Source organism: Athene cunicularia, assembly GCF_003259725.1.
Source record: "Athene cunicularia isolate RWA chromosome 1 unlocalized genomic scaffold, athCun1 chr1_part1, whole genome shotgun sequence".
NCBI lineage: Eukaryota > Metazoa > Chordata > Aves > Strigiformes > Strigidae > Athene > Athene cunicularia.
The window spans coordinates 66,409,245-66,437,141 of record NW_020799091.1 but is presented as its reverse complement, the minus strand read 5'-3'; the positions used below and the strand labels follow the sequence as shown (position 1 = coordinate 66,437,141).

The window sequence follows — 27,897 nt, the reverse complement described above, 5'->3', positions numbered from 1 at the left end:
ATCATGTCAACACCACTAGCAGGAGTGGCGGGCAAATGGGGCCGCATGAAGTGAGCCATTCAGCCTCCTGTCACAGGTCTTAAAACAGGTAGAAGCTGTTAATGGGCCCACCAAATCTCTTAAAATGCAGAGGGGATGAGGGATAATCCAGCCGGGGAAGCAAGGCATGCACCCACCCTGCATGCCTCAGCCGACAGAGGCCTTCGCGGGCTCTGAGGAGCAGAAAGACGGCCAAAAAGTGAAGCCCAGGAGCTAAACTTGTTATTAATGTTCACCTTCACAGAGGGTAGTGTGTGCCACTAAGCAACCACTCTGATGAAGAAAACGCCTGAGCCGCCTGGGAAAAGTGAAGAAAACACCACATGGTTGCTGTGTGTGGGACCCTTCCTCCCCTTATTTACCAAGCGCTTGGAAAATGTGATCTTTTTGCCAGAGGAATCAATATTCTGGGACTAAACAGAAGCCCATCGGTAGGTTTGCCTTGCATCTGAGTGCCTGTGGTTTGGGGGCCAGAGGGGAAGGCAGAGCAGGGACAAACACAGGAGAGCAGTGCACAGCTTTGCACAAATTTCCTTTTGACTCCCTGGAAGTTCCATGTCTAACCGGCATCATGCGATACAAGGACAAAGCTGCAGCTAACAATAAAAGTAGCAGAGACAAATAGTTTTCCTTTTCCTTGACACTTTGCAGTCCTATATCACTATGGGGTTTTTCTAATTTCAGAGGACAGTAGTTCCTTTTGGTCCAATTTGCCCAGCTCCGGAGACAGATGATGCCATCAGGGTGGGTGGCTGAAACATTTAGGATCTGGCTTGCAGTCTTTAATTCTGCCCAAATTTCAGCTCTAATAACATGTAATTATGTAAAATAATTGTAAAAATTACAATTACACATGAATCATGTATAATTATGCAAAAGAAATGTAAAAAAATATAAAAGCAGTACAAAATCCTTATGATACATTGCTGGTATATGGACATGTACTATTCACTACTCTTAAATGCAAGTTGATTTAGAAATATTACTTTGACCATAAATGAACTGTGTTCTGTGTGATTCCTGTTAATCTACAGCTGTGACATGTTCTCAGAGAAGAACAGATGTAAGTGTTAGAGAAAATTGGGAAGTGTTCTGGGAAATGTTTTTCACAGGAAAATGTGGATTTGTCAAAATCAAAGCCTTAGAGAGGAGGGGGGATTTTTTAATGAATATGCCATACTCAAATACAATCGGAAAATGTTTTTTAAAATTATCAAAATATCCTCTTTCTATACTTTCAAAAGAAAAGATGTAATTTTTAGACTGAAAGTAAGCTTCTGTGTTGAAATCTAAGTAAATTTACACCAAAAACATAAAAAAACACCCTTAAGTCAAAACACTTTAAAGCTTGCAAAGACCAACATTTTAGAACTAATTTCTTTTTGATCAAATCTAAATTTTTGTATTTTATTCTTTATCTTAATTTTTTGTTTCAAGATTTGCACTTTTGGGGCCAATCTGAGACAGGAAAAGTTCTTGCAGTTATGCAAAATACAGTAAGAGCAGAAAACCACTTTCTTTCACCTCTGCTCATCTGTAAAAATATGTTTTCAGCAGACCACAGAGAGATCACACAAGCTCTAGTATTTTCTCCAGAGAAGCTTCACCAAGCTGGAAGAGGGGGATCTCAGTCCTTCAGCCTCAGAACTCTCCATTCCCAGAGGCCAGCAGATAATCCCTGTTCTGCTTCCCCAATCTCATTTTGGACCCCAGGGAAAGCTTTTTTTCCCAAAGGAGAAATGTGGAGGTGCCCTGCAGCTGGTGCCTTCCCCCTCTACATAGAGGTGGCATTGCAGCGAGGTCCCTCCCTTGCACAGGGGGGTGACCTCTGCATCCTAGTCCGGTCAAGGTCACAGCTTGAAGAAGCAGGTACCTGATACTCGAAACAAAGCCCTGAGTCAAAATCAAAAGATTTGTTTTTTGATACTGTGCCTTCCTGACGGTGACTTCTTTTCAGGGGCAATTAAATGCTAAGCATCGGTCTGTTAAATTTAGTGGCAATTTCAGTTGTAGGCGGCATCAAGTCAAGGACAATTTCAATTTCAGGGCAGCTTTTATTTCGTGTTTTGAAACTAAGAGTGCTTTCTATTCAAGAGCAGGATTTGTCTGAAATAATATAGCCTAGCCCGTTTCTCTGTGGCCCTGATCCCCATCTCAGAAAGGACTTCACTCACAGCCAGAATCCGACTGAAAATCAGATGTTTTCAGCATGGAGACTGAAGTGCCCTAAGCACAGGCTGGGACCTTCTGTGCATGCCTGTTTCAGTGTGGGGAGAGTTATCAGGATCCAGGGGCTTTCTCCCTCAAAGCCCCCCCCCCCAACCCAGACCCACTGGTGAGACTCTTTGGGAGAAGAGTCAACTGCAGGATTCAACTTTGGATGCAGACCCAGATCAGACTTCCAGCAGTTTGCAAAGGTATTTTGTTTAGGTATTACATTCGGTTTTCTGTGGGAGAGGGTGTGCATACCGACTCGTCCATGTAGACGTACTTCATCTGTCTACAGGCAAGAGCTTCCCTGAGCTGCCTTCCTTAAGACTCAGGTTTTATATTACCAGGTAAATTTCCTTTCAGCTTTGTTTGCATGGAGCAAGAGTGACATTCTGTGGCCAGTTAGATTTATGGCAGCATTCTCTCTTTTTTCCCCTCCCATAAATACCTCAGGGTATAAGCCATACTCTGATAGTCTTTTGTTTTGTTTGTGGCTTCTATCACGCTTTGTGAAAAATAAAAAATAGAGGAATTCTCAAACATATTTCTGTGGCATAAAATCCTTAGGGACTTCTTTACCGCAAATTCCTGACAAATTCAGATGTCTATGTACTGATTATTATTTTATGAGAGCAATGCCTGATCATAATGTAAGTAACCAGAAGCATGAAAAGACTACGACACATTCCCTAGGCTCTGCTCTAGCTGGCTCAGCCCATTGTACTTGGAAGGGATGAGGAAGCCATGTTCCAAAACTCCATAAAAAAATAAAGAGAAGTGCTGTTTAAAACAAAGCACTGGGCTTTTTAGGCACTTATGTGCTCCAGATAATACACCAATGACACTAAATTGAACTCATTTAGCTGTAAACATGATATTACATTTGACAGTTTCCAGTGGTAAAACACCAGACAGTCCATGCTGAGGAGAAAAGAAACAATATGCAAGGAGCAAAGCTCATCACAAGAGTAGCCACAAAAGGGCCAATAGGGGAAAAAAATACCCAACAAAACCCCAGCATTTTTCAGTGGTTTGGAGTCATAACTCAGCTCAGACACACATGGTACCAAAAGCAACCTGCCGAGTTTAAACAGCAGAGAGCGGGCGCTGGAGTTTATGTTGTTCCCCTGTTTATTAAAAACGGATGGGAGCACTTGACAGAAAAATCAAACTTCTGGTCATGGCTCATTAATCTCTGTTGTATCTGTCAGATATGTGTGTCTAGAGTTTCAACAAGGCTCTAGAATAGAGATTACTGCTGAGCTCTGTTGTTTTCTCTAATTTTGAATGAGGGGAAACACTGCCAATCACCCTAGGCGAGAAGGGAGCACAGAGCCATTGCCACAGCTTTTTGCAGTAGGCATCTCCCTGCCCCGTGGTTTCGATCTGATTTCAGAGGCAGCAACACCTCTCTCCTCACCACAGCCTGAGTTTTGGTTGGCTGCCTCCCCTCCCTCTGCCCTGAAAACCAGACTCATCGCTTGCCACCAAAGCACGTCCCTGTCAGTGTTGATGACGAGGGTGGTCTGTGGCGGCAGTGGATGCTCCTTCATCCCTAGATTCTGCTCTTACACACAAAAGTGTTAACCGCATTAATCCGCTGAATACAGTGGAGCTCCTCCAGTGTAAAACCAGGGTAAGTGATGGGCTCAGCAGGCCTAGAGTGGGCTCAGCAGGACTGAGACGAATATGGTATGAAACAATTAGCTGCAGATGGTATAGGAATCTCGTTTTCTGGAAATACAGATTTTGCCTGGAGATCTTTCTATATATATTGGATTTGTCAAACTGATAATGACTTGAACATTTGGAGAGAGAGGATAACCCACCGCAGGGCCAGATGCAGCTGTGATGGGGAGGATGGAGGATGTATATTAGCCCTGAAACGTGGTTGTCTCCCTCTCATGTTGCCACGCCAATTCATGGCAGTGGGAGGATGGACGAGGCCCCAAGCAGAGCAGGGCAGGGGAGCTCACCCACTGCCTCCCCTTATGTCATTACTTTCCTTATTTGCTTTGGATATTGCTCATTTCATTCACTCAATCTTTTCTTCCCCCCTTTCTTCCTTTTTTAATTATCAGTGATGCTGTTTCCAGAGCTAGCAAAACTGTCAGGCACTTTGAGGATGAGGCACAAGATTTAGCTGCTGCTTCACTTGAGTGCAAAACAGAGGCAGTTGCAAGTGGAGGTTTCCAGCTCCGTCAGCTGGAGGACAGGCTGGGGACTCCTTTCAATCCTGCTATTGCTAGCAAGGGTTCTTCTTCAGGAACAAACAGTGGATTCATGCTGCAAAAATGTAGACACAGACAGAAAAATAACAAAGAATCTGATGCTTTACAACCACAGGCAGGCAGTCTGACCCTCACTGCTCACAAACTGTAAATGGCAATAGCGGGACCGTGTAAAAGGCGTGTTTGCCAGCTCCCTTTTCAATGAAACACATGGAGTTTCCCTCGAGGGGATGTCTCTCCTGCCTGCCAAAGTCTGTCCTCAAGATCAGCCTTGCCTGCTGCGCCAACTGCAGGCTTGCAGGCATGGCTGCCACGTGGCGCTTCAGATCATATGGAAAGCCATATTCCCGGGGATGCCCAGGCGTGCTGGAGAGCCTGCCTGCACGGCTGTCAGCTGGACCACAAGCGGGCAGTAGGCAAATGGCAAAAAGTAGAGCTTGCTTACCCTTCTCTGTGCTGCAGCTCGCTGCTTCTGAGAACCGCAGGCATAGCCCTGCGTTTCAACTGTAGCAGAGCTTGCCCATGCATAACACTTCCCAAGACCATTTTGAAGATCAGATTTATAAATTTTGACCTATTAAGAAACAGAATGTCCTATTAGATCTTAATGGACAGGGTGAATCCAGCCGTCCACTAATCTACTTGTAATGTGCTGGACTCTTCTAATCCCAAGAGTAAATTCCCACTGTCATAATGTTAGGTCCTATCTCTTAGAATATTTTTCCAGTGGGGTTTTAGAAATCTGGATTATTTGGCCTCTTGATGTTCGTTCTTAAAGACATGTGAGCAGCTATATTTGGTATAACCTGCTGTTGCTCAGAGAAGCCTGTGCAGCTATATATATATTTGCAGCATTTCTGAAGCTTCTCAGTAGTTAACACTTAATATTTTTTAATAAAGCGTTAAGTGACATAGGAGCCATTTTGAACAGTGACATCAGCACTTAAGTCCAGATCCTTTAAGCTATTCAAGTACTTACATATATATACCTCGGTGAAAGTGTTTCAGACACCTCAGCAGGTTAGATGAGTAGCTTCCACTGAAATCTGCCCCCAGTTCCAGCTTCCCCTCAGTTGCTTAAGTTGTTCCTTTGGGATTTAGATACTGAGGTGACAGGTACCTAGGATACACAATAGCTGGATGATATGTGTAAGGTAAAGATGGGTGTTTGAACACTGTGGGATGCAGGATCATCCTTAGCTGAGTGACAGCTCAGGAAAAGGCCATGTGGCCCTCCTAGGCATCTCCTGGCCACCAATAGCCCTGAAGTAAAATTGTGAGGTGGTAAGTGCTGACAGGGGCCTTGGGATGTGAAATTCCTTATGCTGAAATAGAAGGCATGGCACAGGGAAAATCTGCCTGCTAGTCAGCTTTGTGAGAGGCAAGTTGTAGCAGTGAGCCTGACAACAGAGAGCACTGCAGGTCAGCCTGGACATAACTGGGAGCAGAGAAGGGATCCATGCACCAGACTGACAGAAATGAAGGTTTATTTCATTGAAATAGAGAGTGGGGCATTTTTAATGGCAACCTGTGAGGGAGCTAGACTCTATACCCCAAAAAGCTGATGCAACTGATGCCAGGCAGCCAATAGCTGAGCATCCCTGTTGGGGTGTATCACTTCCTAACTCTGTGCCACAAACTACAGACTCAGGATTTGTTATCTTCTTCCATCCTTTTGGGTGCTAGCTTTTTTCCAGAAGACACAGAGAAACCCGAGGTTACAGACCTGCTCCAACTCTATTCCTATCTCCAGGACACAGAAGATACAAGAGACCTTGGCATCCCTCAGTGCATGGTGTGGCAGCAGCACTCCTTCTCAAAAAGACTTTGTGTCTCCCCAGAGAGAATCAGAATCATGGAATGATTTGGGTTGGAAGGGTCATCTAGTCCAGCCTCCCCGGCAATGAGAAGCCAGGAAGTTCCCTTGGGTGCTGTCATTTGGTGCTGTGGTGTACCACAAATACCATTTTTAAGCAGCCACCATGTCCTTTGTCTTCACAGTTTCCTTTCTGCTCTACATTGCTGGTAATTTTTTTTGTATGCATCTGTTACTTGGACAGAGTAAAATGTTGCTTTCAAATGTGTAAATATACAAAAATAAGTTACTGGTAGTTTGCTGGGCAGGTTAGTGGAAGCAATTACAAATGGTTTTATGCTTAGCAAAATATGGCTGAAGATGTTATCTGCTTTGAACTGCAAAGCCAGAAAACACTACAAACCCTTTCGTTAAATGAGACAATGTGTCAATGAATAAAGAATCTTTTTATGAAGGGAAAGTTAAAAAACCCCAGTGATATATTCAGTTACACTGAAACCGCAACCTTTCCCTCTGCATCTCTGCTTCTACCATCAGCCATTGAAAGCCCTTCTTCTTACCACAGAATATATCAACTGCAGGTCTCCAGTTAACTCAAGTGTGAAATGTGCTTGATACCAAATGAATGGATGATCATAAAAACAGCGTTCCTTTTTTCCTGGAAACAAAAAACAGTGGTGATACGTATTGCTTCTGTTTTCAGCCAAAGACTATAGTACCAGATGGCTAACACAACCGTAACAGCTAGCTGCATCTGGATTAAAAAGTTTGGATGGTGTGAGCTAATCTTTAAAAAATGCCACATAACTTTTATCTCTTTAAATCATGTTACTGCTCAGTGTATTTCCTGCTCATGCCATCCTAGGACTGCTCAAACATGCCTTAGACATGTTCACTAAACATCATTAAACTGAATGAAAGTCTAGTAACTATTTTTGTCAAGTCAGAGGTCAGCTTTTAGGATATGATCCAAGATCCACTGAAGGCAAGGGAAGATGTATCACTGATTTCTGCAGCCTTTGAACCAGGAGCCTAGTGGTTAATTTCCCCTTGTCTGCATCTATTACTGCTGCAGATGAAACTTATACTGGTTAAGAAAAGAACAGAGAAGACAACTCATTTCTTTGGATAAAATGACTTGGATTTTCATACTTAAATGTACTTTTTCCCATGAAAGCAACGGAGTTTGGGTAAGAATGTTTGGCTAGCTATGTAACCTGAATACTGAACAGATGGAGAAGAAATACATCTTTTCACTCTATATGATTATGAGATACCTGAAACAATAATTTGTAGGGAGGCCCTGGGCTTAGCTACAGATGCTTGTGTTGCAACAGTCAGATATCATTTCAAATTACTTTTAATTAAATATCTTTCAGAATCAGCTAGAAATGAAGTTCATATGCTGTTGGTTGCGAGAGTTGTTGGCAAGGGCTTTGAGGAAGAAAACATTTTTATTTTGTGAACAGAAAGACCAAAATCTGTGTGTGATGGGCTAGGTACAGAGGACACATTTCTCTCCAGAGACTGTGCTGGGCTCAGAAAGAAAATTCTGACTGTTAGCTCTTGGGTTGTCTTTGCTTTTCTTTCCCCTTTCATTTTCTTTCCTGTAATGGTAGCAGTGTAGCTTAAAAATTCCAGTTTCCCACCCTAATCTTTGCCACACTCGATGGGAAGAGTCTTGCAACTACTCAGTGTTAAAGTGTTACAAGCATTCAAGTATTTTTGATGCAGGAACATGTACAAAACCGCATGACTCACTCAACCAGGACAGAAAAGAGAACAGCCTTGCAGTGCCTTATGCTGTTTCTTGAACGTTGGCTATCTTAATGGGGTCAGCGGTGGCATCTGTCTTGAAAGCCACCCAGTAAAGAAGGAAGTTCTCACACAGTCTTCACCACAGATGGTGAGACCTGCCAGCAGTTTTACAGCTCGGCAGTGAATGGCTCCGCAGCTGTATGGGCATACCTGCTGGAAGGCTACCCGAGTGATACAGCCAACAAGTGCGTCAGAAAATCCCAGCGCCACTGGTGGGTTCCTTTGTTTAATCTTCCTCCAGCAAACAAAAAGTGACTTGGCTTCAAAACAATGGGAGGGAGAAAAATTAGGGGAGAGGGCACTACTGAAAGATTTAGTTAAAGTCTATTCTTCTCTGGTATTTCTCAGAATAGGGGTCAATGGTTTAAGTACAACAGGCTTGATTCACTGCCTGGATGAAGCAGATGGGGCAGATTGCCAGGCAGCAGCTTCCAAATAAAAGCTGTGGAGGGCAGCTTTAACTTTTCTTGCAAACCAAAGGGCCATTATAATAGCGAGAAAGTGGGACCTGACCCTGCTCAGCCTTTGCTTCCATCTGCTCCAGAGAATTCTTCGTACAGCAGTTTGGGTCAGAAGGGCCACCTGAACCAGCCATCTCTTTTCTGTCAGCGGCCTGGAGATCAGTACAGGAAGAGTCAAACAGTGTTCCTGCACAGGGGAGTACAGCGGTTGCCTAAGACCATCCAGACCTGGTGTGTTGTCTTATACTCTCACCTGGAGCCTACATTATACTGCAAGATGAAGTGCTGCACCAGCAAATCACGAAAGATGCTCTTGTCTAAAAGACGAGACAGTCTAAGAATGAAATTAGAGACACCAGTGGGAACATGGACATTGATAGGGAAACACAAAGAGTGAGCTGACGTTGTTCAGCATTGTGGTCAGGAGCCAGTTGCCTGATTGCTGACATGTGTGTTACAAGCATCGTGATGCTTTCAAAGCAGGGAATGAGGTAAGTTCACAGACATCTACTGGAAGTTCCTCCCAAGAGAAAGCTTGAGCGAAAGGGTGAAAGTGCTTATTTGGAAGTGTGGTAAGTGGGTAGTAACTGTGGTTTCATGGGAGAATCAAATGCAAGAGTCAAAATAATGGCAGTGCTGATAGGTCAAGTAGGAATAGACAGTGAAGATCCAGGAAAATGGAGACAAGCAGCTTATATCAGTTGCAATATGGGAACCAAGATGGGAACCAGAAGAAAGAAGCAAAAAAATACAGTTAAGCTACAATCCATTTCTTCTTCAGTAGAAGTCAAAATGTGTTTCAATGGCACTAGCTCTCCATGACTCAAATGTGATGCTTGCACAACTATTATCCAAGACTCATTTCCCTTCTCCAACCTGTAACAGACCCTAAGAAATCTCCCAGTGACCTGATAGAGGAGTACCTAGAATTAACACACAAAGACAGCTACTTATTGAAGTTTTTAGCACCAGTGGTCTCTGAGCACCACTAGTAGTCTACAGAGGAGTCTGCTATGTACCTTTTCTAGATTTTTGGAGACCCTGACTCCCTTGTTGACTCCCAAGCTTTTCCACAGCTTGAGTTATGAGTATGCATAGCCATAACAACATGTAGATATGATGAAAGGCAACTGTACAGATTTCTATCCCATGTATGGAAAACTGTGAATACACTTTTCCATGTCTCTTTGGGCACATATATTATTAGATAGACTGACAGACAGATAGATGAAAATAAATAATTCCACATATTATATGTCCAGAATATTCCACTGTCAGTAGTTATCTATATTCCTGTAATAATATTTTATTTGCTGATTCATAACCTTTTCAGTTCTTTCTCACCAATATCTGCTTGTTTCTCAAGTCTCTGAACAAGCAGAGCATAACTGCCTTTCATATGCCCAACACCTACCATTGTCTTTGCTTTCAGCCATGAAGTTTCCTAGACACCAAAACAAAGCATTCTTCTGTACATGCTCAAGAGCTTTGCTCCCATACATCACAAACTAGGCAGTTAGTTACCACAAAGTTCAGTGCTCTACTAATCCAGAAGAAAACTACACTTGCCCAGGTGAAAAGGGATTCTAATTTGGGACTCCTTTTTTTCCGTGTGAGTTACGTATGGACCAGACTACAGATATTCAGCCACAAAGTGGAAAAAAGTGTAACCAACATACACAAGGCCAGGAAAAGAGGAAAAAGATGGAGGAGTCTGATTCTGTGGTCCAGGGACAACAGGGACCCCATGACTGGGTAAAGTCACCATTTCTGTCTTCTGCACTGTCTCTGCACCTTATCATCAGTGTGTAATTCTTCAATTATCCCTGGACTGCTATGATGAAACCTTAGCTATTTTGACTTCAGTTGACTTTGAAGAACAGGGTCAGAATGCATGTGTGACAGATAATAAGCCATAACTATAAAAGCAATAAAAAATGTAGAAGGCACCAGTTGTGCAATATAGTCTCATTAACATAACATACCAGAAATCTTAATTTTGGAATTTCCTGAGGTAATTTTAAGCATATAGTTTTCACATCACATCAAAACTCCTCTTAAACCACACACAGGGTGGGGTCAGCAAGTGTAGCAGGAACTGAAAGGTGGGCTTCTAGGTTTAATGACTTTAACCTCTCCTGCCTGACCTTAAAGATGCTAGTTAGGAGAGACATAGAATGCCAGCGTAGGTTACGGCAGCATATCTTTTCATTGTCTGCTGCTCACGCCCTTATTTTCACAGCAGAAAAGAAAGATCAACCAGCCTGAAAGAAATTGGATGTAAGTGTTCCTGAACTCAAAATCATAAGACTTATTTTGAGTATTAAGACACATATGCATACACGGGGGCTGGGAGTAAGGAAAAGAAAAATACTCAGCATGGGTGTTAAGGAGAGAAAAACAGTGTCTGCTTTGATGGTTAGTATTTGGTGCCCTCTTCTGCACCCATCCATATTTTTAAAGTTCCTTAGAATCAGGAGAAGAGCATCTGTCTGTCGTCCATTTCTACATAGAAGTGCTTCGCTGCTAGGGGCAAGGGGTCATTCTAGCAGATGTCAGCCATCGTGGTGATTGGAAAAGTAGAATCTTATTTTTTAGGTGAGAGGAATGAGTTTGTTAATAGAGAATAAAAGGCTGTGAATAGAACTTAAAAAATATTTAACTGAGATTTCATTTATGACATCTAAATTATTATATTAATAAAAGTAGATTGTATTTTGATTGTGGCTGAATAAGAAACATACCATGTATATAAGGTATATAATCAGTTTAATCACATGCTGATCCCAGGACAATCTCATCCCAACATTTTATGAAATTACAAATAACATATAGCGCACACAATTCTTCATAGTAATTTAAATGTCACTTTGCTAAATGAACTTGAAGACAGATTTGCACTTCTTGAATGCAGAATCATTTCAATATTAATTTCTATTTTTTCCATTACCGAAAGATAATTTTATGCTAGAATTTCAAATACATAAATCCAAAAGGTTCACTAATTCTGCTCTCAGCTTTTGAGTTTCAGCAGTACCAAATTAAATTGGAAAGCTTGCTAAACTACCTTTATCTTTCTACCTAGAAATTCACTTCATCTGCAGATGCACAAAGCATTGCAAACATCTTACAGCAGTTCTCTACCAGTCTGCCACAGCCAGGACAGCTCTTGTTTCCTGTAGGATTATTTATTTTGAAGAGGGATGATAGAAAGGTTATCGTTCTGCCAGCTCACAGCTCCTCTAGTGAGAACCGAAGAGAGCAATATCTAAATCATAGATGTTGTTACGAACATGACAAGTCTCAGGTTCCTGTATGGCAGTCCACCTGAGCCCCTGACCCAGGGCAGAGTTGCTCAGAAACATCATCTGAGCAAGAAGCAGAAGACTGGTTTTACCCTTCCAGGTATGTCTTTGTTCCTGTTTATTGCTGGTTGACTTTATAAGAAGAAATCCATTTGACATTTTAAGATTTACTTTCTTGGATACATAGGTTTGAGCAGCTGCTGCTAACCTCCCCTACAGTTTTGAAGACAGTTTGTTTTCAGTCAAGCTAAACCTTAGAGCCAAAACTGTCAAACTTGGGTGACTACATTCCACATAGAGACATGAAAGCAATTGGCCAGATTTTTGAGGATGTAAAACATTCAGAGTTTGCATCAACTCCAAAAGTCAGGCCATTCATGTAAGTAAGCAAATGTGTATTTAGACTACCAAACACAAATTCCTATTTAGAAAGGCTGGCTAGTATTTTCAATTTCCTTCCACAATGAACTGTCATGCTTACTAACCTGTCCTGCAAGCTGTTACAGTCTTTCCTTTTTTGTATCTTTGGGGGAGGGAAGATATGTCTTTAATGTAAATACTAAGTTTTATATGTATGTCAGAGGATAGGCAGAATGGGATATATCATAGAACAAGGCTCAGGAAAATATGCAGACTGCCACCTCTGAGCAGATACTTGACCTCAAAAGCAGGTGCAGACATGGTGCACTGAGGCAGGCTCACCCCGAGTCTGGCATATTATTGTCACTAAACAGATCTGAGCAATACAAAGAGTCTTGCTATACTAGAAGATTTGCATCTTATTGTGCAGGAGTGCAAATCCCAAATGCAGGAGCATCTATGCAAAGCTAACTGTAGCTTAAATGTTGCCCAAGTTTAACTCATACCTAGGATCTTAACTTCAAGGTGGTGAGGCCTGTAGCTAACTGGCTGGCCCACTAATGGATACAGTCTAACATTTGACCTCCCCGTAGCAGGGACATACATTTGCTCCATGGGAAAACTTCAAGGATATACAGTTCTTCAGTGCCTTCTGCTCATTTAAAGAGGTCAGCCTTTTCTTATAAGCCATTATCTGGGGATATTTTGGTTTGTTTTGTTTTGCAGCTTGCTTCAGTAAAAAAATCCATAGGATGCCCATCCACAACTCTTAGCATTACATACAAGCATAGCATGGACAAAACAAACTCAAGTGTTATTATTTCACAGTGTGGTTGCTTTCATGAAAACAGAGTTTATACAAACAGAGTACTAAAAGCAGGGATCATTCATGTTAACTCTTTACTGAAGACACATCCATCAGTGGTGCACAGGAAGTGATTTTACCCTTGTTTTGTTTTCACTTCAGTCGCTAATTAAGAGAAGTTAATCTAACCAAGTTACCAAATTTGAACTGGGTTCAAAGTGTCAGCCCCAGGGACATAGGTTTATATAGGTGAAACAAAATTAATTGATATAAATTTTTGGAACTTTTCTAGTGATGACAAGATCAAATGCAGTAGCAAATATGAGCAGAGATTGCAAAAAAAAAAATTAAAAAAATTCCAGAGCTTATAGCACCTCTTTTTGAGATGTCTTATACTTTTATATCATATGACCATCTGCAGCTAAGTGGAGCTGGCCATCCACCAAAGGGACCAGTCAGGTCACTGAAATATGGAGTTGCCCTTTGCTTGTATTTGGATAATGCTGATGGATAAAACATTGTTCAACATTATTCAGGAATGACATCAAACATTTTGCCTCCATACACAAAAAATTGCAGTCTAGACTGAGAGGAAGCTTTCAGCATCCTTGTTTTCTTCTCAATTTTGGAAAAAAAAATCTCCTTGAATTCATTATTAAATGAAGACATTTAAAAATACTAAACCAAAGCTTCACTTTAAACAAGGATGAAGTACCAGTGGAAAGAGGAAGGACGTTTTCCTCCTTTTATTGCTGTACCTACAGTTTTTGAAGGTGATTAATTGTTGTATGCTCTAATATTAAAAGGATTTTTAAAAGGCATTTTATTGGGAGGATTCCTGATTTAAAGAGGTGCTTTAGGAAGTAATCAGCTGTTTTACTATCCTGTTGAGATAGCTATCTCTCTGCCACTGTAAGCTCAAGTAATATTCATATCAGTATAAGCAATGTTATGGCATACAATCTCAGAATAAACTGTGTGGAAAGTGGCTTCTAACATTGCATCATCTACATAGTAAAAATATATGCCATTAATAGAATGTACTTACAAAGACAACAAACAAATATCATGGGTAGGCTGCCTAGGAGAAACAGGTTTTATCACTATGCAATCATCATATTCCTCTAACCTAATATATAACAAAAATAACTTTGATGAGTCAGTTAAGAACATAATTTCAGAATAAAAACACTTGGGTCTTCTTTTCCAGTGTCAGTTTATGAACATCAAATCAACTTCCTCAGCCTTGAAACTGCTTGCATCATGTAACACTGCATCAACCAAAATAAGCAAAGGGACTTGTGCTAGAAGACTCTCCTTTAAAAAGGAGGAGTCTGGCAGCGGTTCAATTTTAGAGGAATTTCCCTGAGCTTGGAAAGTGTTCCCTGTATCGATTAGTTTATACAGGCTTTTTTTTGTTTGAGTCTGTCCTTAAAGATTTCAGAAGCTAGTTGTTCTACCAGGCCTGACAACAAGGCTCTGAGGATGCCCCTTTTTAACTCTAAACATCACCTAATACCTCCAGAACCTAAAAACTCTAGCAACGTCCTCAGGCCAAAGGTCATGAGGAAACCTCTCTGACCTGCTACCTAAGGTGGCTCAGCACTGATCAAAACACTATTAGTTCCTGAGGAGAAAGAGATTAAGCTAATTATCTAACTCTAAATTGATAATATTCTATTTAAATATACTGATGAAAGGGTTGAGTCCAAGAGCCAAAGTGTCTAGTAGCTGTATCCTGAGAAAATAACTCAGATCTCATCTGAATAGGATGAGCTCTGGAAGTCTGTGCTGCCACCCAGCTCCCCACGGGTCACCTAGTGTTAACCATCTCTGCACCTCAAGGGAGGCAGCCAGTCCCTTCTAAGCCTGGGCCACCCAGCCTGCAGCATGAGAACATCTCCCAGCAGAGGCAATGACCTCGGTGTCACATGATCAAAGAATCAGAGTCAGAGAGGTTTTCTCCTAAATATGCCTGAAGTTAGGGCATAGAAGATCACACTCCTTGGCCTATGTCTACTTTAGCAGAGGATAGGACAGAAGCATGCAGAAGTAGGAAAGGTCTGGACTGGGATGAGGAAAGGAAAGAAGAGTGCCTGAGGAAACTAGAGAAGGAAGCACCACTCTTTGCCATGCAGACCACAGGACTGCACTTGGGTTTGGTTCTGCCAGTACCCATTCTCTAGCAGAGCAGCAGGCAACTGAAAGTTTGGCTGCATGCTGAGGATGAAGGAATGTCATTATGCCATGGTGCCTAGATACACTGCATGCAATCCTGACAGAAGGGCCCACTGGAGACCTGCTACGCTGTTCCAGCAGCTGCTACTGGCTTCAGTGATGCAAGAGATTCTTGTGACTGTTACTGATCCAGTCTCTAGGGCCATATACTAATAAATTAAAGTGTTAGGCAAAGTTCCTGGGCAGGAGAAGTCCATCAGCTTATGCTGTAAATTTACACTGTTACAATAGTTCCAGGCACAGCTTTGGTCTGTGCCAAATAGGATCTTGCCAAGCATAGTTCAAGAATTAGTACAGCCCTGGCACCGCTACCAGCATGTGGTTTGGATGTAGCTGCCCTTTGCTGAAAGGTAAGAGCTTTATTAATATAGTTGCAAGCCACTTCGTGACAGTTGGCCTCAGTGCCAGAACAGGGCCCCAGGATGCCTCCACCTATCACCAAACGTAGCCTAAGTGCCTGCCAACTGAAGACATACTCAGCCTCTGCAGAAATTCAGGACTAGATCTGGAGACACTGAGAGGGTAGATGATGAGCCAGACCACTTCACTCACCCTCAGAACTCCAGGGCACTCTCTGACATGCCTCTGAAGAGCGACACATGACCGTGTGTGCTGCTTTTAGCCTGAGTTATGTCTGTTGATGAAAGTGAGGTAAGTATTGCTTTTGATGGCTACCAGAAATACAAATGGAAGCACCACGGAGCATGGGATTGCTGCTCTTATAGGCAATATGAAAATGGAAAGGATTATGCATCTTCCCACTTAGGTGTTCATTTCCACAGCTGTAATTTTCAGATGAAAGGGTATGTCCTGCTGCAGTCTTAACTTCCAGTAAACACAGATATGGTTGTTAATAAATATATACTGTGGCCCATAAAAAGTACAAGTCATGTGCCTTACTACCATGTAATAAACCTCCTGGATTCCTTTTATTTAATTAATTAATGCATAGGGTGATTTTTATTTTAATATCAAGTCAGTCCTTAACTATTAGAACTCACTCCCTGGAGAGAAATATCCCCAATTATCATGATTATCATATAGTTCAGCTTCTGCAAATTTTATATTATGAATTTAACTTTTGGCATCATAAAATGTGAGGTGAAAAGTACACATGATGTGTCTTCCTGCACAACTTAATAGTAGCATTATCTACTTCCTAGCTTTGCACACTTTTTGGACTTCTGACATGGAATTACACAAACACTAGCCATTCTTCTCTGTTACCAAAGGAAGAGAAAGCATTTGTTTGCTTCAGAAGCACTTGCTATAAACCATTCTTCCATTATGATAATCATTCAAAAACTGTATGCTCAATTTTTAGAAAAAAACCCAATGAAATTCCTGAAATCATCATAACAGGTTAGTTTGTGAGCTTTTCTTTCAGGGCTGTCATGTATAAAAACTTCTCAAACAAAAGTCTATAGATACATTCATTCAACTTGTCTAACTTTTTTCTCATTTATTTTTAAGAGGTAGGAGCGACCTCTGTTACGATGGTACTTACATACCAGCAATAGTAATGTACTAGATGCTTTCCAAGAAAGAACAGTTTCTCTGCAGATTCTAGGTGGTAGCTTACTTGGTAAACTTCAAGAAATCCATTTTCTGAATATACTTATTCTCCTGAGTTTTCTTCAAACGTTTTTCTGAGTATTTACTTGAGGAAAGATTACAGTAGATCATTGTTGGAAATTTTAAGATAATCTTGACATTTGAAACATTGGATTGCAATTTTTAATGAAATATAATTCACCAGTATTTTGTACTTTTGATATTAGATGCTTTGAAGCTCTGGCTAAGCAGCCTAAGGACATATTGAAGAAATTGTTTCTGTGCATTTATGAATAAGAGGTTTTATTCTCAGACTTCGTTATTTAGGTGTTTTGGACACTTCCTTTCCGCCATAGGCTTCTGTCCCATCACCATCATCTGTTTATTTTTACTCCTAAATGCATATTTGGAATTATCACTTAAGAGAAAGACTATTTTGTCAACGTTCTTCTCTGTTCTACTTCACTCAATTCTGTTTCTTTTATTTCCATATCTTCATTTTTAAAGTATTGACTTAGAAATTCTTTAAATCTTAACTAAGAAAAAAGACAGACATCTTTATTGGCTTGTGTTAGAATTACTCATAATGCACTATGTATGCCATTGCAATAAAGTAAATTTTAAAAACATCTTTTGATCTAAATCAAGAAAATCTACCACAAATAGGATCATAACAGCTTGTTATCAGAGAGTGAGAGTATTGCTGTGGCACAAAGGTTTCTAGATTTGTCCAAAGCCAAGTAAAACAATGAGAGAGTGGCATTAAAAGGAAGGATCTTCAGACATAGAATGTGGAGGAAAGTTCAAGAATGTGGAACATTAACATATTGCAAGAGTAATGTTTTTATAGGTTAAAATCTTAAGTATAACTGGCAGTCTAAGGAGAAGTTATTTAGAGAAGATGAACCATCTTATAAAATTGGTTTTGATTCTTTGAAAACATTTGGCTTCCATCTGCTACAAATTATAAAGCAAGCACAGAATAGGTACAAAAGAGAGAATATTAATGAGTCTTTTTCTTCTTGTCTTTGATTTATGGATATGATCTTACTTGTGTTAGCATAAATGAACACCATATATGTTGGTGTAATGAGCATATTTTTAAGTAGTAAGAAGATACTTCCCTGCCCACTCCCTTTTACAGCTCCTCTTTTGGGTCAGCTTGTTCAGACATCTCTAGCAGGTTTCAAAGAGGCTGCAAGCTGCATATACATATCTTCAAAGTGTAAATCAACTATTTATGGGCCAACACCCACAAAAGGTAGCTAGGACTTAACATTTAAGCATTAGTGTGCTCTCCACCTTGACAAGGAACCTGATGACTCTCTGCTGGCCAGGCAGGCATCAGTTGTAGGGGGGGAAAATCTGATCTCCAGAGCTCCAGAGGATGGCAGAGCTGCCATCTTTTACCACAAATTGAAAGTTCCTGACCTGAAAAAAATCTGTGAATTGATCCTGGAAATGCTTACGACCTGATTTTGAAATACGTTGTTGGGGTGAATGGCATTGAAAAGTGTGCCATTAATGGCAACAGTTTTGTTCACCGGGTAAGAAGCTCTTTAAAGAACTATGGCAGCACAGTCCTGGCCTTGGGTCCGTTCTAAAATCAATTTCAAGAGAACAGAATCCCCCCATTTTTGTAAATATATTCAGTCAATTATTCTCCACCTTCATTGATGGTATCTGTTTTTCCCAGAGGAGATAACTGTTTTTCAGTTTCTGTTCACAATTCAGACACTTCAGGTTCAAAAAATGTACCACTATTTATGTTCAATTTTGTTATAATCTTCCACTCCACATTTCCATTAATTTGCTTCACTGACCTTAAATTTAACTTCTGAAGATTCCTAAATTTTACATTTTTCTGGATCATATTCACTACCAGTAACAGCAGTGCCATTACTCAGTGATAGTGACAAGCTGTTATGTGTATTCTAACAGCTAAAACACATACATTACCATCATCTAGAACTAAACCTTAACTGAGAGATTTACTGCAAATTGCAAGGAAGGTTTGAGAATTCATGAGGGTCCTCTAAAATTTGAAAAAAGAAGACTCACTCAGATTAAGTTGATGCATTTGACCAGATTTGTTCGGCTACTGGAGTGAAGAAGCAAAATATTTATCATCTAATTTCCAGTGTGAACAAGTGAAGATGAAAATCTGCTTTCTCTTAAGAATTTCAAACAATTCTAATTTTTACATCAAATATTTGCACTGATCTGAGAAAAAATCTGAAAACAATGTGTGTTTGCAAACATTCTCAAAATAATTAGAACATGCTTGATTATCATATGCTGGTAAAGTGTAAAAACCTCTTTCAATAAACCTAAATAAACAATTTAAAGTAACAATTAAACTATGTATCATTTGCAGAAAATTTAAAACAGAAAAAGGCAAAACAAATTTTGTTTTTCTGAGCCTGGTCTTCATTGTGGGGCCAACTGTTTGCAGGCTCCAATGAGGTATATAAAAAGTGACCTGAGCACCATCCTGGGTGTACTTTGCCAAGTAATTCCTCATTTAATTTCATGTTCTTCATTGCATTGTTCATTGGATGAAATGGCACTGAGACAAACCCCTCATCTGAAAGGTTCCTTATTTATAAGCAAAGTACCCATCTGTATTCCTTAAAACACCCTATCAGCTTGAGTAAGAGATATCATTATCAGGCCAAGATGAAGGAATAGCCTTGACAAGATAGGAGGGAAAATGTCCATATCAAGACAAGAATAATAGCCCTATCAAGAAAAGTGGTGGGAAAAGGATAGATTCAGGCATGTAAGGAATATCTCTGCCAGCTGCATCTCTCAATCCTTTACTTACTCAGATGTCAAGAGAAAGAACTTCTAATGCAGAACAATAACCGAATGCTTAACCATTGAAGAACTCTTTAAATATTATTCACAGGAGTAAAATTACTCATTTGTTTGAGCATTTTCAGAATCAGACCCTTTATGACAAATGCATCTAAAAGCAACATTTTTCACCTGAAGAGTGACAACGCTGGCAGTTTGCCAGGAAAACACTTTTAAAAAACAAAGTAACCTTTCTTAATCATTCTACTGTTTAGTCCTCTACTGTTTAGTCCTCATGCAGGCAATGACATTTGCCTGTAGTGGAAGTCCTGCTCTTAATGGTTACTGGTCCAAGAACTGCTAACACATGGTGATCTTTTGTTCTCTTATTTTAGCAGAATGAAAATCCAAGGAAAATGAATATATAAAAGCTATCTAGACAGGATATGATCCAGCAGCCACAAGATCATGTCACTTTCTAGAGACTGAGGCAAATCAGCTGTCAAGCCTGTATAGGCAGGATCAGTAAGGTATCAAGCTGTCTGTGCAGGATATGAAAGAGTAAAATACCATATGATTTCATCTGTTATGGACAAGTAAGTTGGACTTGCCTTCAAGTTCTGGTTCCATGCTAGATTTATTGGAATGTAAAGACTGCTGCTAGGAGAGTCACACAGAAATATAGAAGAGAAGCAAAGAGAAGAAGGGTCTCACCTATTGATCCCACAAAAGAGCTACAGGTAGTTGACTTCTCTCTCCTTTTATTTTTTGTGTTTGAGACTGTAGTTTTTAATTTTGAATACTATCACATTTTCCCTGACAACTCGATTATAAAAAAGTTTTTTTCTGAATATTCCTTGCATTAAAAAAAAAAAAAATTATGCTCCTTTCTGCATTTGCTCAGAACCTGTAGATTGAATCAGAAACTCTTAATGAAACTCCTGTTTGATTCTCTTTTCCTAATGTAGCCAGAACAGTGGAAAACTAGCACTCACATTCCAGGGTACAGTGAAGTTCTCTCACAAGATATATTTCACGAGCTCTTTCACTTTGCTTTGCTTTTATTTAAGTAAACTGATATAATTTAATGCGATCTGTTTTAATCATATTGTATATCCAAGTTCAGATTGACCTTTCCATGTAACTTTATAAATGACTGAGAAGGCTTGGCCAAAGAGACAAAATGTCTGGCATCCTTTAAAATAAGCTAGAGCCTACTTACCTCTGCAAGGTTCAGGATAATTTGCTGCCAGCCAACCATGTTCAACTGGATTGTGGCAGCACATTATAAATGACACATGACTTATGTCATCAGTAAGTAAATCAGTCAGCTTGTGACTACGCTTGCAGAAGTTGGAGATTCCTTCTCTTTTTCCCCCTGAAATCTGCGTAATTTCTCTCCCCTGTTTTGCCTCCTATTTTGAAACAGAACTATCATAATATGAGAAATACAGTTGCTCGCTGCAGATGTTCAGATTTAGGCTGACATGCAGTACTAGATTCTCACATGTAAGGAGGTGATGATTCAAGCAGTTTTTACTGATACTTATAATAACCTTAATTATGTGTGCTATTTCATGAATTAGCTCCAGACTGCATCATTTGCCCTCTTAAGTGCTTTTTGTAATGGTTGAAGATGGCAGAGCAAGAGATGTCAAAGCAGAGGTCAGATGGTTGAAAAGAGAAAGCGTTCAATAGTGCTTCCTAGTCTTCTCCTTAGGATTATTCCCTGCAGTTGGAACTTGGCCCAAAGCATTCAATGGCTGACAGGTTCTCCAAGCTAGCATAAAACGCTTGGAGGCAAAACTATATTCCAGGTGCCAGCCTAGCTGTCAGAGAGCAGAGTCCTACTTCTGCATTCCGGTTAGCTCTTGCACTGATGTTTGAATGCTAAAGAAGCTTCCCGTACTTACATCCCCCTCCAACCATACCCACACAGGATTATTGTGCACTAAGCTCTACTACTTGTGCAGCACAACAAGGAAGAGGTCTTCTCCAGGTGTCATGCTGACTGAGCCTGCAGGTACTGGCAGGTAACGCCTCATTGCTGCAATAAGAGAGAAGCCAAAAAGGATAATCAGTTCTTCTCTCAGAACATCTGGGGAAAACATCTGTATTATGTTAGATACTTGGTTCTGCTGGACACTTTATAGCCTTGACATAGATTCAATACAGAAACAGGAATTGCTAGTTTCTATAAAGCAGAAATCTACAGGTTATTTATTATTTTAATATAATGGTCAGAAAGTAACTGCAGTACTTGGTGGGGTTTCTTTTGCTTAATCCAGATCTAGTTTACCATTCACTTTCCTTGTTATTTCTGCAAAAGATGCATCGTATGTATTTCTTTAGATTTTCTGTGGAAGTCCTGATGATTCAGAAGCTTCTGCTGCTATGGCTGTTTTAAAACCTGAAATCTTTTAAGTCATACTTTCTAGTGCTTCATTACTTCAGAGACTGGTCCAAAGCTTGTTAATATAGAGTTTAAAGCTTCCTTTCTAGCTCTGAATTAGCTGGTATTTTGGTCATCATTTTCCTTTTGAGGGGAGAAGAAATTTAATTCTGAGTAACCACTTTGTCCTCTTTAAAGCATCTCCAAGAAGCATGATGCTGAATCTGCCATTTCCTGAGCTCCAAAGACACCAAGAAGACCACTTTTATTCTAGAACTTTTCATCTCCCATCCAGCTTTCAGTAGGTGAATGCAAATGCAGTCTCCTGCCAGACTAGTTTGTGGCCAAGGTGATCACATTCTCAATAACCTGATCTCCTCGGCAGGAGTAACTTAGTGTCTGGGATCACAGCATTCCCTGGGGTAGCACTTGGTCGTTGACCACCATGTACCCTGCATGAATTGCAATCCAGCAGGAAAGACATGAGGCCACAGGAAGGTGCATCCCAGCCTTAAAACCAAAATAGAGCTTGCTGTCTGACAAAGATACAGATGGAGTTCACAACCTCCAACAGCATCCATAAACTGTACATTGGCAAATCCCTTGTGCTGTCTCAGGAGGGCACACTCTGAGATGTATTTTCTGGTTATCTGGTGAGGTAGACAGGACTTACAGTGTCTACCCCCTAACTATAAATGAATCTTGGGAAGCATATACAATTTGAAAACCTGTTTTCTTCTATTTATTCTGAATATATGTATGTTTCCAGTACTTAGAAAAATCAATAATGAAAAGTTTATAAACCTGAACAGGTTCAGTAATGGGAATAGCAATAAATTTCCTTCTGTGTGATGAAGAGATAAAACTACTACTGCTCTGTGTCTACAGATGGGTGAAATTATTTGCATTTCTGGTTCTATTTTGGGCTGTTCCAAGCAGCTCTGCTGTACAGGGAAAGTGGCCCTAATTGGTGCTGATGTAGCTCAGCCAAGGTCACTTTGTCTCTAGGCCAGTCCTTAGGCCTCTTTTATTTAGGAGTAAAGGCACAGCTTCCGGATATAATGTCAGCTCTGACTCAAAGTTGCTGCTAGGATCAGTAATGACATTAGTCTAATTATACAGAGACAAAAAAGTCTGATGCAAACCCTAGTCTAAAGAACAGCTCCAAATGATTCTATTACTGAAATACTGAATCAGCAATAGCAAGAGTGATAAACATATGGAGGCAAAGCGTATGGTAGACAAATGACAAAGACACATTACATAGTCTAAAAGCACTTGCCAACTAAAAATAGGCCCAGACACTGCATTTGGATCTCTTTGGGCTGACTCTGGCATCCATGTGGAATAAAACTATCTTCAGATGCCTTCAAATTACATCCATACAAGTTCTCTTTCTTTCTGACAACTGTTTGTAAATTCAATGGGGGCTACTCAAACACATAAATTATGGCAGAGCTAGAACATAATGCTGCAGAAAAGAATGCTCCCCAAAATGCCTTGCAGTGCTCAACGATACCCATAAGCTGTGGAAAAAAGCCCTCAACCAACATCCCTCGGACTGTGAAGAAAAGATGAAACAGATGCAAGGCTGTAATCCAAAGCACAGTGAAGAGCTGGGTAACACCTTCTTTCATGGAGAAGGAAAGCTGTAGGAAGGAACAAAACAGGGGGCACAAGCAAAGATCTGTGGCTATTTTTGATTGACCTTTACTAATTGTGTGCTTGATCCAAACCACTTTCACTATAAAATGAAATATGATACCTCTGTATTTGATGTTGTAATGTAAATTTTATTTTTATATTTGATGGAAATTATGATTCTTGAAATCTCTCTCACAGCAGACTTGATTGACAGCCCCCTAAGTGCTGTGCCTTTCATAGCGTAACATAATTGACAACTCTTAGGTACAAGAGTATGTAGTCGACGAAGTGGAGTGTGCTTGCTCCGTATCTGAAGAAAAGTAGGTGCAATGAAATAGGTGTTATTATTAGTTTTTTAAAATAAAATTTATGTGTTTTCATTTAAGAAAGCATGACTTCGGGATATATCAGCCTCAAGCCTTTCAATAGTGATGAAAAAGATCAATGCAAACCAATTTCTATGTCAAAAACCACACACATACCATAAAATATCTAGAAATTACTTAACTGGAACAGAGTTAAAATACTGCTGAATTCTCTGCATTTTTAACATGCATTTTGTTTTTTCAAACACATGCTGATCAGCTTCTGAAACACAAAGTTTTCTGTCAAGCCACCCTTCTCTAGCGCTCTCCCTAGCCAAAAACTCAAGTTTTTTGTTGAACACTGGACCTGGGTGTTCCTAAACTTCCCTGGGTCTAAATAGAATCTGTAAAGTGCCCCTAGTCAGGCTCTGAACAATGTTCTCCACATGTGGATGCTCTGTGTAGAATCCTCAGACTCTGCCACCTAACCACTCAGTCTCTAGATAAGCGCTGGTGATTGCTGTCCCTTTTGGCACAGGTGCTCCAGATCTTCAGCCAAAATATTTAAAGTCTAAGGAAGAAAAGCACAGGAAAAAGAGAACAGAAAATAGTTTATAATAAGAATAACTTTAGTTCAGAGTTCAAAAACAAATCTTTTCTTTTTCTTTGGGGAAAACCCTAAAAATGTAGGCATCTCTTCAGAAGTGGTTTTCTATTATGGCGTCCCGATAAGTTTTAACTCTCTTACAACTCTTTGCTTTGCTTTCTGATTCATAGAGTCCCACCTTCTCTGCTGCAGGTTAGCTTGTTCTGTTGCATGGCAGCAGATCCTGCTACATCCTCCATGAAGTTCTGCCCTCTTCTCCTGCATAAGTTTCTTGTATGTTTAAGTCTAAAATACCACCTTCAGGTCATCAGAGGTCAGGAGACTTTATCAGAAAAGCATCTCTGTATATTTGCCCTGTCTTTCTACTCTTGTGTAAGCATCTATGATTGGCCACTGATAGAGTGAAGCCATCAGGCTCAACGGACCTTTGGTCTGACCCAGTACTGCCATCCTTACCAGCTGTTCATCTGCACCTATGAGGCAGTGAGCTGGAGACCAATACATCTGAATCACTGACCCCTGAACTACCTGTTCCTCAAGCAACCTGGTTTTCACGCTATCCACACCAGTAACCTAAACTCATGCTATCTCCAAATCCCATCTCTGATGACAAAAGGACATCCCAAATCTCACTGCAGGACCATCTGTATGTAGACTGGTAATATAAGCAATCAGCAAGTTTGAACTGGAGCTCAGCCTTAGGTTCGTGCTCAAAAATTTACATGTACTACAGATGTGCCCCTCAGGCTATCCCCTGACCCATGCAGGCAGAGCCTGGTTTCCTTATTTTGCATTCAGTGATTTTTCATTTCAGAAACCTCAAGCCCCACACAGAAGCACCCTTTTCTTAATGTCAGGCCATCCCTCAAAGACAGCACTCCAAAGCTTTTATCCTCATTACCTAAGTCTCAAAACAAAAGCAGGTATTGTGCTGCAGGCAACAGCCGCCAGTTCTGTGATTGCATAGAGCATGATTAGCAAGTTACACAACTACATGGGTAATGAGGTTCACAATTTGAACAAGGCCCCAGAGCTGAACATGGCCCAGCTGAGCTTGAAAAGGACATTCCTGCCACACAAGAGACTAAAGATCCGCAGAGGGCTTAGTGAAGCATCAGCATAGTTTGCATGGATTAGGTAAGCATCTACAGTCTGTCAACTAAATGCAGAGATAGAAAAGAGAAGCCCTTTGGAGTTAATCTTGGGATAAGTAGATTAAACACGGTTTTCTTGCATTTCCCTCCACCTCTGTCTTAATAAACTTTTGACAGAGGGATGGGGATGCAGGGAGCTGAGCATGTAAAGAACTTCCGCTCATTTTTATCTTACCTTGGCTTGTGCTAAAAACTGATTTTGAACTGGCAAATTCTGACTCCTGCTATTTGAGCATTAGTGGCAATCCTTCCACTAGAAGGAATTTTTCTGGGTTATCTTAGCCATGCCCACCATGGAAGTATATTTTCTTCAAAGCATCCCAAGTAATAACTACATGCACTCACATTGAGGTATAGAAACAGCTCACCAAGACATCTCTGTAGAAGTGTATTCCAAGGACAAGCAAGCCCAGGTAAACTCCTTGGCAGGAGCAGGATGGCTGACAAATACACATGAAATTTGTGCAAAAATCTTCCACCTTGAACAGGCAATCGTTAATTTCTAAGGGCTGACTGCTCAAAGATCCAAGAGAGACACAACATGGTCCTTGTCATTAAATGCCAGACTCCACATATATGCAGGTCTCCATTCAGCAATCTGTGAGAACAATTTTGTAACCTCAAACTGAAACCATGGATTATATGAAATTGGCAAATGTCATTGGAAAACGTGCTCCAGATGGCAAAAGCATTTAGGATTTTTTCACAGTGGGCATAGGAGTCAATACATGTAGGGAGTCAAGGGAGTTGGACTTACATCGACCAGTTTCCAACTATAAGTGGACGATAGGTGGCCCCGCTCCTTGAGTTTAATTGACAATTAATTATACATGGGGAATAAAAATGGTTCACTCCAGCAGCACTTTGTTTCTGTAGAGCTGACAGGGGTGAGAGGTAACAATTGCTCAGCACAGTGAGGAATGAGGAGCTCCTCCGCTGCTGAACAAAGCCAAGCCATGGGATGACAGATGGCAAATGAGATTCACCACAGGCCTAGAAGAGGCCGTACCACCTCCAGCTTTCTCCACCCCTTGAGCTCTGCTGGATGCTTCGGGTGGTGGGTTAGTGGGATTGTGACCCTAACCCAACCCCCTTTTTTCTTCTTTGGAGAAACAGTTGGTAACCAAATGCCATCCCTACGCATCCCATGAATGAAAGTGCGGGTGCAGTTCTCTGTCCTTGGCTAGGTGTGGACAGCAGAGAGACGCTCCACAGCTCTCCTTCAGTGCAGCACTCACTGCATTTGTTTGTATGTATCCATGTCAATAAAACTACTGATGTTTTCATTTTCACAGTTGATAACTGCAAAAATCAATGCATGTTTCCAGGTGTCTTGTACTTGACTTCCCCCCATGGGTGACTTCCCTTGCCCACAGCCAGTTTTCTTAGATCCTCTTTTATATCCCAGGAAGGAAATCATACTTTCATCTGCATGGGGGGGAAGCAAGAGCCACCTGTGAAGAAGTTAAAAGAAACCTGGAAAAGCAGATTCATTTCCAGAATTTCCTCTCAGATAGTAACTGTTCCTAAAAATAAGGTCCCAATAAGTCTGAAGTAGAGCATTTTAAAATTATTTTTTTACTTAATTTCTACTTTTCCTGTGGTAGAAGACAGCACTGCTAAAATCCAGTCACCTCTAAGGGTATGTACTATGTAACTTGTGAAATCAATGAACACTCAAAAGCACTCAAGGTTCAGTGCCCAGATATATGTCATCTTGGGAGGTGACAGTATTGTGACAGTATTGATACCAACCTCCCCAGCAAGAGACAATTGCCTATCTTTAGAAAATGGCATTTTTTTTTTTTCCCCATGGAAAAAAACTCAGTACTAGGGTGAAATATGCTTTGTTGCACCATACACCCTGCCATTTCCAACACTACCTGCTTAAACAGGAGTCTTGATTTTAGCCTTTTCCTTCAGAGGTGGGGTTGGCCGGAGCAGAGTCCCCCTCAGGTGACGGGCAGACGCCCAGGGCCTACTCCTGACGTCATCCCCAGGGGGACCGCAATGCAAGTTATGAACCATCAACTTGAAGATCAGTCTGAACTTCAATAATGCTGATGCGCTTCGTCTTTCAAACACACTCTGACAACCCACCCGCGGCCCGCTCACCCTCCCGAAACACGGCCCCACCGCCGCCACACGGCCGCGGGCC

The 27,897-nt window shown here is 40.8% G+C and overlaps 1 long non-coding RNA gene across 2 annotated transcripts in view; it reads right to left on the bottom strand.

The window, feature by feature from the left end:
• Nucleotides 1–27,864, bottom strand: part of LOC113479526 — a 32,534-nt gene extending 4,670 nt beyond the window's left edge. Inside the window, exons 1-2 of one of the 2 annotated variants that reach the window (XR_003398298.1) lie at nt 27,623–27,864; nt 21,551–21,684 (exon numbers count right to left, since the gene is read on the bottom strand). This is a non-coding gene — a long non-coding RNA (uncharacterized LOC113479526). Of the gene's footprint in view, nt 1–4,926; nt 5,056–5,460; nt 5,585–21,550; nt 21,685–27,622 lie in introns of those variants that run through there. The other variant, XR_003398296.1, reaches the window with a different exon arrangement.
• Between the last annotated feature and the right edge of the window lie 33 nt (nt 27,865–27,897).